The sequence below is a fragment of the Zingiber officinale genome, chromosome 6A (assembly GCF_018446385.1).
Source record: "Zingiber officinale cultivar Zhangliang chromosome 6A, Zo_v1.1, whole genome shotgun sequence".
Classification (NCBI taxonomy): Eukaryota; Viridiplantae; Streptophyta; class Magnoliopsida; order Zingiberales; family Zingiberaceae; genus Zingiber; species Zingiber officinale.
The window spans coordinates 6187079-6196717 of NC_055997.1; positions in this window are offsets into that span (position 1 = coordinate 6187079).

The window sequence follows — 9639 nt, forward strand, 5'->3', positions numbered from 1 at the left end:
TATAGGCGTTGCACTCTATTACTACCATATGATCTGCATTCTCCACCTGTTTTGCATCCTCTTACATCCACAAGCTCTGCTCCCTTCACCCATGGTGCTCTGCTTCCTTCTATTGCTATGGACTCTGCTCCCTTATATTACCATGGGTTTCACTCCCATTGACGATCAAGGCTTAGATTATTATCTTCTCCCCTCGCTCCACGGGTATTCAGGAGTTGATGGACTGAGATAGATCCTCAATCGGTCGACACCACTCTGCGGTCAGGTATGATAAAAGCTCTCCTCCCTCATATTGCTACTGGCTCCACTTCTATGAACTTCAGGGCTTAACCTCCTCCGTTTGGGGTCGAGCGGTCTTCAGTGGTCTCGGATCAACTTATCTGATCTCTTATCTCCCCCGTTCGGGGTTGAGTTGTCGCCACCGGTCTCAGACCGGAGTATCACCACCAGTCTCGTATCGGAGTATCGCTAACGATCTCTCAATCGGGCTTTCAGACCAATTCCTGGTCAGGTCTCCAGATCAACTCTTGGTTAGACTTCCAGATCAAGTCCTGATCAGACCTCCAGATCAATTCATGGTCAGGTCTCCATGTCAACTCCTAGTCAGATCTCCATATCAATTCCTGGTCAGGTCTCCAGGTCAAGTCATGGTCAGGTCTCCCGATTAAGTCCTGGTCAGACCTCCAGATCAAGTCCTGGTCAGACTTCTAGATTAATTCGTGGTCAGGTCTCCATGTCAACTCCTAGTCAGATCTCCAGATCAATTCCTTGTTAGGTGTCCAGGTCAAGTCATAGTCAGGTCTCCTGATCAAGTCCTGGTCAGGCCTCCAGATCAAGTCCTAATCAGACCTCCAGATCAATTCCTGGGCAGGTCTCCATATCAAGTCCTGGTCAAACCTCCAGGTCAACTCCTGGTCAGACTTCCGGGTCAACTCCTGGTCAGACTTCCATATCAAATCCTGGTCAGAACTCCAGATCCATTCCTAGCTAGGTCTCTAGGTCAAATCCTGGTCAGGCCTCCAGATTGTTTCCTAGTCAGGTCTCCAGATCACTTCTCGGTCACGCCTCCAGACTCTCGCCCCAGCGCAAGTTATAAGTGAGCTTGCTCTCACGCTTCCAGACTCTCACCCCAGCGTGAGTTATAAGTGAGCATACTCTCACGAAAATGACCTCTCGGTCAGGATTCCAAACTCTCACTCCAGCGCGAGTTATAAGTGAGCATGCTCTCAGGACCAACGACCTCTCGGTCGGGATTCCAGACTCTCGCCCTAGCGCGAGTTATAAGTGAGCATGCTCTCATGACCAACGACCTCTCGGTCAGGATTCCATACTCTCACCCCCAGCATGAGTTATAAGTGAGCATGCTCTCACGACCAATGACCTTTCGATCAGGATTCTAGACTCTCGCCCCAATGCGAGTTATAAGTGAGCTTGCTCTCACGCCTCCAGACTCTCGCCCCAGCGTGAGTTATAAGTGAGCTTGCTCTCACACCTTCAGACTCTCTCCCCAGTGCGAGTTATAAGTGAGCATGCTCTCACACCTCCAGACTCTCGCCTAGTGCGAGTTATAAGTGAGCATGCTCTCATGCCTCCAAACTCTCGCCCTAGTGTGATTTATAAGTGAGCATGCTCTCACGCCTCCAGACTCTGACCCCAATGCGAGTTATAAGTGAGCATGCTCTCACGCCTCCAGACTCTCGCCACAATGCGAGTTATAAGCGAGCATGCTCTCGCGACCAATGACCTCCTGGTCGGGTTCTAGACTCTCACCCTAGGGTGAGTTATAAGTGAGCGTGCCCTCACGACCAACGGCCTCCCGGTCAGGCTCTCACGCTCAATTACAAGTCGGTCGGGTTACTCCCTAGCCAGGGGCTCGCCTCACTCGCCGCTCTGCCTGACACTCATCACACTTGCTTCACTCGCCGCTCTGCCTGGCACTCTCAATTTACGTTTTCACTCACCGCTGTTGCTCGGTCGGCACTTACTGCTCACTCGCCACTCTACCTGACACTCACCATACTCGCCTCACTTGCCGCTTTGCCCGGCACTCATCACATTCGCTCCACTTGCCGCTCTGCCCGGCACTCATCGTTCGCGACTAACCTGCCTGACACTCACCATTCGCGTCTCAATCACGGCTATGTCTGGCACTCACCGCTCCTGCCTCACTTGCCGCTTTGCCCGGAACTCGTCCCCCGCATCTCACTCATCGCTTTGCCCCGTATTTGCTGCTCGGTCGATGCCCGATTTCCTCCTTTCACGGCATTCACATAACCGCCTGATTGTTCTACTCCCATTCGTGCTCTATCCACAGGCTCTACTCGTGTTCGCTCTCGATCCACGGGCTATGTTCCCATTCTCATTTGGTCTCAAGTTCCATGTCTATCCAACGCACAGGCTTCGCACCCACTTGGCATTCTTTTGATTACTGGGTTGGCCTTCTCTTCAATAACTGATCAGTATCGCTTGGCTATCTGCTCAGTTGTTCGCTTTGTACCGGTCGACATTTTTCCCGATCGCGATTTATTATTGCTCAGTTGACATTTTCTCAATCGCGCATTTGATACTACTTGCCCATCATCTTTCGATCCGCTCAGCATTTTTTAATCCAGGTCAGCATTTTTCGATTACCAGGTCAGCTTTTTTCGATTATCAGGTCAGCATTATTCGATTGCCCGGTTGTGACTTACTATCGCTCGCCCATCGTCTTTAGACCCACTCAGCATCTTTTGATCCAGGTCAGCATTATTCGATGGCCCGGTCGGTCGGTCGGTCGACATTTTTTCTCGGTCGTACTCACTGCTTTGCTCATCCATCATTCTCTTTATTGCCCAGCCGCCATTGTTCGATTGCCCGGTCGCGATTTATTGTCAAATCGATCGACATTTTCTCGATTGCGCGTTCGACATCACTCGATCATTCTCATTCAATCCGAATGGCATTATCTCTGTTTCTCGGTCGACATTTTCTCGGTCGTGCATTTGACACCGCCCGCCTATCGTCTTTCCACTCGTTCGACACACCCCCTATCGCCCGCTCAACATTCGCTCTATCGCTCGGTTTAGCATCACATGATCATCTGCTCGATATCGCTCGATCTGCCGCTCAGCATTCACTCTATCGCTCAGTTTAGCATTACATGACCGCCTGATCAATGTCACTCGATCTCCCGCTCGACATCCGATCGATCGCTGGCTCCGTATCGCTCGGTTTCTCACTTGGCATTTGACTGATTGCCTACTTGACACAATGATTTGACTCTGCATTCAGGAGGAATTTCGTTGTTTGTTTAGTTGGGTCTAGTCAGTCAGACTCGCGTCTCCTTCGACTAGACTTGAAGGGGAGGTTTGTGGTACAGATATAGGGTAAAGAGGAAATTAGGAAAAAGAGGAGGAGCAATTTGGTATTTTCACATGTGGAGGGTTTTGGGGTTTTTTTGGCACTGTTCATCATGTTGAGGGCTCCTATTTTCTGCATTTTTTGGGTCCACCGCCAAGAAGGGGGGCCAGCCTCTTTCCCTCACGTTAATCTCCTCGCCGACGCCGACTGCCATGCCTCTTCTTCTCCTCCTAGCGCCATCGACACGAACAAGGGGTTTTTTCTTCCTTCTTTGTGGGTTTCTCTGCCGCTGCCACGACGAACCAAGGGAGGAGCTTCTTCCCCCTCTCTCGTCGTCGCTCGTGCACCGCCGACATCCATGCTGGAGCCATCCTCCCTCTGTTCTCCCTCTCTCTCCTCTACTCTCGCCAGAGCCGCCTCCAAGCCACCCCTCTTCTCCCTACGACCACGCTACCACAAATGCCGTCAACTCCTGCAGTCGTCTCCTCTCCGCGCGCCTTTACTGTCGTAGACGTCGTTGCAGTCTCGTCAACCAGCAGCCTAGCCGGCCAGTAACTCTTTCCTACCACGCGCAGTGCCTTTCCCTCTACCGAGCAACGCCGGAATCAACCAAGGAGGCACCGCCTCCCCTTACACTGACAGCCGGGACCTGCACCCTTGCTGTCGGCTTCGCCGGAACCACCTCTCCAGCCGCTACTCTTAAGCACCGATTCAGCTACTGTGGTCGTAGACCCTAAGGTGGCCGATCTAATGGCATTCCACTTCCGTTGTGCTCTGGCCTTCACGCCAATTTGTGTGTGTGCTATGTCCCGACCTTCGCATTGATCTGATTTGCGTGTCATGTTCCAACTTGCGTGTCGTTATTATTATTCTAGCTTGTGTGCCAATTTCATATTCTGGCCTATGTGACGATGTCTTGTCCCGGTCTGTGCGCCTATATCATAACTCGGTCTGTGTGCTGAGGTTGCATCAAGTTTTGTGCTGCAGAGTCTGATTCCTCATTGTTAGATCCATCTTTTCAACTTGCTCCTAGTCATTTGCTCTTCCAGGTCACAACAACTCGAGCAGCGTCTTATTTGAGGGCGTCCCCTGGGGTAGGGTATGTTTTCAGTACTCACTCTCCCTTCATTTGATTATTCTAGTACTAGTCTGTTACTTATATATTTGTTGGATCTGCCTCAAGCATCGGGATACCAGGGACCGGGCGACCCGGTCGTTGGCTGCAAGTAGCGTTGACCAGAGGACTTCTGATGACTTGGTCAACATAGATGTCATCTCAGCACACCCCTCTCCGGAACATCACGACTCGATCAACATTCCATCCACCTCACCCGACGGTCCATCTGACTCAGTTTCTGGGCAGGATCAAATAATAATAATAATAATAATAATAATAATAATAATAATAATAATAATAATAATAATCTATGGATCCTCCTGTATCATTTAGTAGCTAATTAATTAGTAGTTTTTTTACCTTGTCAATTTGAACACTACTAGAATAATGTTCTTTAAGGGTACACATAAACACCCTTATAGTATATTTTTAATAGCACTAAAACTATGGTAATATTACCGAAAAATGCATTGCAATATGATATCATCTTAGGCCCTCCGGTATTCCTAACATTTGTACAATGTCATTATAAAATATCTATGTTAACTTCAAAAGTGTCTTAATTCTAAAGATATACTGACAATCAAAAATAACAGGAAAAATATTTGAAGAACATTTATGTTTGTCTCATTAAATTTAAATGTTAATTTATATTGATAATTTTAAATGTCGGTAATGATAATTTATAAGGTTTTTAAAAATGTTACATTAACTCATCTATAATGACACTATTAAATTTCATTTATAATAATTTATAAAGACATTAAAAATGATCACCCATATGTATTCATAATATATAATATTAATTCAAAATTTACACATCATCACAATTCATCCACTACATAGAATATAAAATATTTTCAAAATAAAATTTAAAGAGATAAAAAATAATTTTTATTCATCTAGTAATCATTTGAGTCAAATTCACAAATTATGTAATACTAATGATAAAGTTTATATCCAAAACTAGCTATACACTAGTAAAGTATACTTAGAAATTAAGTTTTAGACTAACAAAGTCTTGTAATAAAAAACTAAATTAATTTACTATGAACCATTTTTAACTATCATATTATAAGTGAAATTCAAATATATATCACCTACAAATACAATGAAATATTTGTATAAGTAAAATAAAATAATAAAAATATAAAGTTAATGAAAATAATTTAAAATATTGAATATCATACCAAATTAGAAATAGATAAAGTATCATTATGGTCGGGAACTAAAGATAAATTTTCAACATATGGGATATTATCTTGCACTAGTTAATATAAGAACTATTAAGACAAAATAAAATAAAAGAATAACTAATTGATAATAATTGCAAATTTCTTTTAAGTTTGATTTCAAAGAGTAAGCACATGATTAAAGGCATAAATATTCATGTAAAACATTTGAGCTTCCTCATTGAAGTATGATCAGAACCAAATTAAATGCAATTGCAACAGTTTAGAATAAAATTTTCAATAACCAGTGTTCTAGTGAACATGAGCTACTAACAAAGTGAACATGCCAAAGATAACATCCTCTATAAATGCAAAAGAAAATGATACAAACTAGGGAATAATTAGGATGCCAAGTACTATTTGGAACTCATGAATCTTCACCGATCATAAAGTAGTGTGCAAACACAGTATCTTTTGAAAATTTTTAATATTAATGATTCAAATGAAAAATTCTTAATAGTACTCGTTTTTTTTTGGGGTTGATAATGAACATCCTCTCTCGAAATAAATATATTGAGGTTGGATATTGGATTGCGATTATTCTACTAGTTGAGGTTTGAGGAAAAGACAAGAAGAGATAAACCGTTGTCCTCAAAATATTTCGGAAAAAAATATATTATTTAATAACCGAGTATTAATTCCTCATATAATAAATATATATTTATATAAACTTTAGATCCTAATACATAAGAAAAGAAATAAATATTAATATCGAACACAATTCTAACTTGTAAAGAAAGGAAAGGAATCCTAATAAAAAAGGAAAAAGACTCTCAAACCTTAAATCTCTAAATAGACTCAAAATATAAAAATATAAAAAGATAAAAAGATAAAAATAATTAAAAATACCTAAAATACCAAAAGTACATTAAATGAGTTTAGAGTAGTGCAAGTGATAGTTCAGAAAAAAGATCATCTGATACTAAATCGGTAAAATCTACTAATAATTACTTTGAAAATCCTTGACGATACACTGATGAGCACAACATCAAAGTGCTTATTGACCAAGTCTTAGGCGGCGTGTCTCAAAATATTCCAAGGCAGCTCTCATTTATAAGCAATTCCTTACGAGGTTGAACGATTGCACTTGGCGCATATTGCCAGCACTATATAAAACCATTGCCAAATACCAACAGCAGCTAGTGACATCTCAATGCAAAGGACTAGTCACTTGTTGAAGTATAGAGAAGACTTCTAGAAAAAACGTATAAGCCTCATTGAGCAGTCCCTCATCTAACTTTGCTTTCCCTGACCATTAGATCCTTCACTTCTGAACCTGATGGAACAGAATGCTTTACTGTTGTTTGGAGATTCAAAATATCTGAGGCTTGAAAGGCCGATGAAGCATCAAAATCACACCTTCTCGCAGCATCAACAACCAGCACGGCACCATCTGCTAAATGAAGTGCAGCAGTCATCTCATCTGAAAAATTGGCGTGGCCAAGCATGTTCATTAGGTTACAAAGATACGACTTTACGTTGCTATCCTCAAGCACAATAGGCATTGGCACAGCCTTGATCGAGATCTTCCTCTTCTGCTCATATGCTGCTCACTTTGAGAGTAAAGGGGGAGATCTCGTGGATATGTTCAACCAGCAAGTCCATGAAAACAGTTTTGGAGGTGTCCCGCAAACGCCACTAATACGGAGGTAATCAATGAAGGCCACATAGCTCAAAAGGTCAAAAGTCTTATCATGGTAGTAGTCAAAGTCAAAAAGGATAGACTACCAACTTCTGAATACTGACTCTCGACTACCAACTCCCAAGTCCCAACTATCGAGTGCTGAATCTTAGCTACTAACTCCCGGCTACTGACTACCAACTCCCGGCTCCCGCTTCTCGACTTACTCTCGCCTCTCAAGTTTCAACTCCTAGCCCTTGACTCGGTTCTCAGATGAACCATTATTCATGGGGGAGCATTGACCACGCAACCATTATTGCAAAAATAGCGGATAGTGCAGCTATTTACTCCAAAATAAATGGGGGATAAAGAGTCATTTATTTATGAGAACATGGTAATGCCAATAAGAAACGAGGAGAACGTGGCTAATAGTCCTGGCCCTATAAAAGGTAGTCGACCCTCGTGAGCAAATGTACACACACATAATGCATCTAATCCTAATTTTATAAATAACTATTCCCACTCCAAAAGGTTTACTTGAGCATCGGAGTAGCTGCGCCAGAGAATCCCCTGGCTATCATTCTAACCTGCTCCTTTAGGTATGTTCTTCTTCCAAAGTGTGTTGAAAAGGCTTCGCAAGATTACGTGGTCTGGTGATTTGCCAAAAAGTCAGTATCAGTGGCACCTCACCAGCAAGTTGACCATCGACGCTGTCAGGTAGAATCAAATTGGTGTCATCTATGAAAACTCTGAGTTAAAAACTAAACTGAGATGTTATAAGAAGGACGATATAGGTGTTGGTGCGGAAAGCATCCGACGATCAAACCTGAGTTTTGATAATGGCAAATGATTTAAAGTTAAGGTGTGTTGTGATCTAACAAGTCTGTTAAGTGTTTTAGGAAAATACCTAACTGTGGTTAGGCAAGGTAAAAACCCTAGAGGATGGTAACCCTATGCGAAAAGTCTTGGTGGGTCGAGTGCTTCAGGCAAAAGTCCTAGGGGGGTAACCCTAGGTGGAAAGTCCTGATGTCGCGAACCAGGTGAAAGACTGGACCAGCCGGGAAGCGGAAGTCCAACAGAAAGTCTGGAAGCATCGAGCGCCGAGCAAAAGTCCAGTCGATCTGGAGGATCGCACTAGCAACAGGTAAATCTCCTAAGTGGAGTAGGTGAGGACGCGTTCCCCGTACAGGGAATAGTAGGCGTCAGGTCGACCTAGGGTTTTCGGTTGGAAATTCGAAGTCAGACCCGGACAGTCAGGAGACTGTCAAACTTTCATATTCATACTATTATTGTGTACTAACTTTGTGTTGTAGGTATTTTGGGACTAACATGTTTGCAGGTACCAAAAACACAAAGTACACCTCGGATGAACAATGTCTGAGGCGCCTCCATGGGGCTTGGAGGCGCCTCGGGTGCAAGCCGAAGCCAGCTGTCCAGAGGAGCTGGAGGCGCCTTCATGGGGACTGAAGGCGCCTTAGACCATGGCTTGGAGGCGCCTTGGAGTGGCGTTGGAGGCGCCTTGAGGTGGATAATGAGCAGCGGTCAAAGCTTGATCGACAGCAGATTAATCGGGATAAAACCTTGGGTTGGAGGCGCCTTGGAGCTTAATGAAGGCACCTTGAACACCCTTTATAAAGGTGTCTCGACCAGTAGCTCTTAACAACTCACTCCAAGCAATCCTTCTGCGACTAGCTGCTAACGACACGATCCCAAAGTGCTGCGAAGACCCCCCGACGACCCGGAGCTCCGAATCTTCAGTTATTCATATTGTCGTCGGTATAATTTAATTATTTCTTATTGATTATTGTACTTCACTTGTAATTCTATTCGAGCTATTAGTTGTTGCCCACGGTAAGCGATCAAGTATCGCAGGCCTTCAAGTAAGAGTCGATCTAGGCTCCGAATGAAGTAAATTCCCCTATGTCTCTGTGTTTGTTTCTTTATTCCGCTGCGTGTTTTAACTCCGATAGTTTTACGAATCGAACGAAATAGCCACGAGCATTATTCACCCCCCCCCCCTCTAGCGCTTCTCGATCCAACAATAGGAAGATCCAATGCTGAGGATAGTGAAAAATCAAATGTCATCACTATGACAATGGAAGACTTCAATAAACTGGTAGCAGCTACAATACAGGCTGTGTTGCAAGGGTAACCCCAATAGTGGACACTGCCTAGGCTCAACCCCTTAAATGAGCTACCATCCAAACTCGTTGAAGTCTCACCAACATTGCAACAAAAGTCGACATGGCTCATGGAAACGCCCAGAGAGGCATTCCCTACTCAAACAAGAATTTCTATGTTGGGTTTTTCGGGCCGCGAAAACTGTTTTT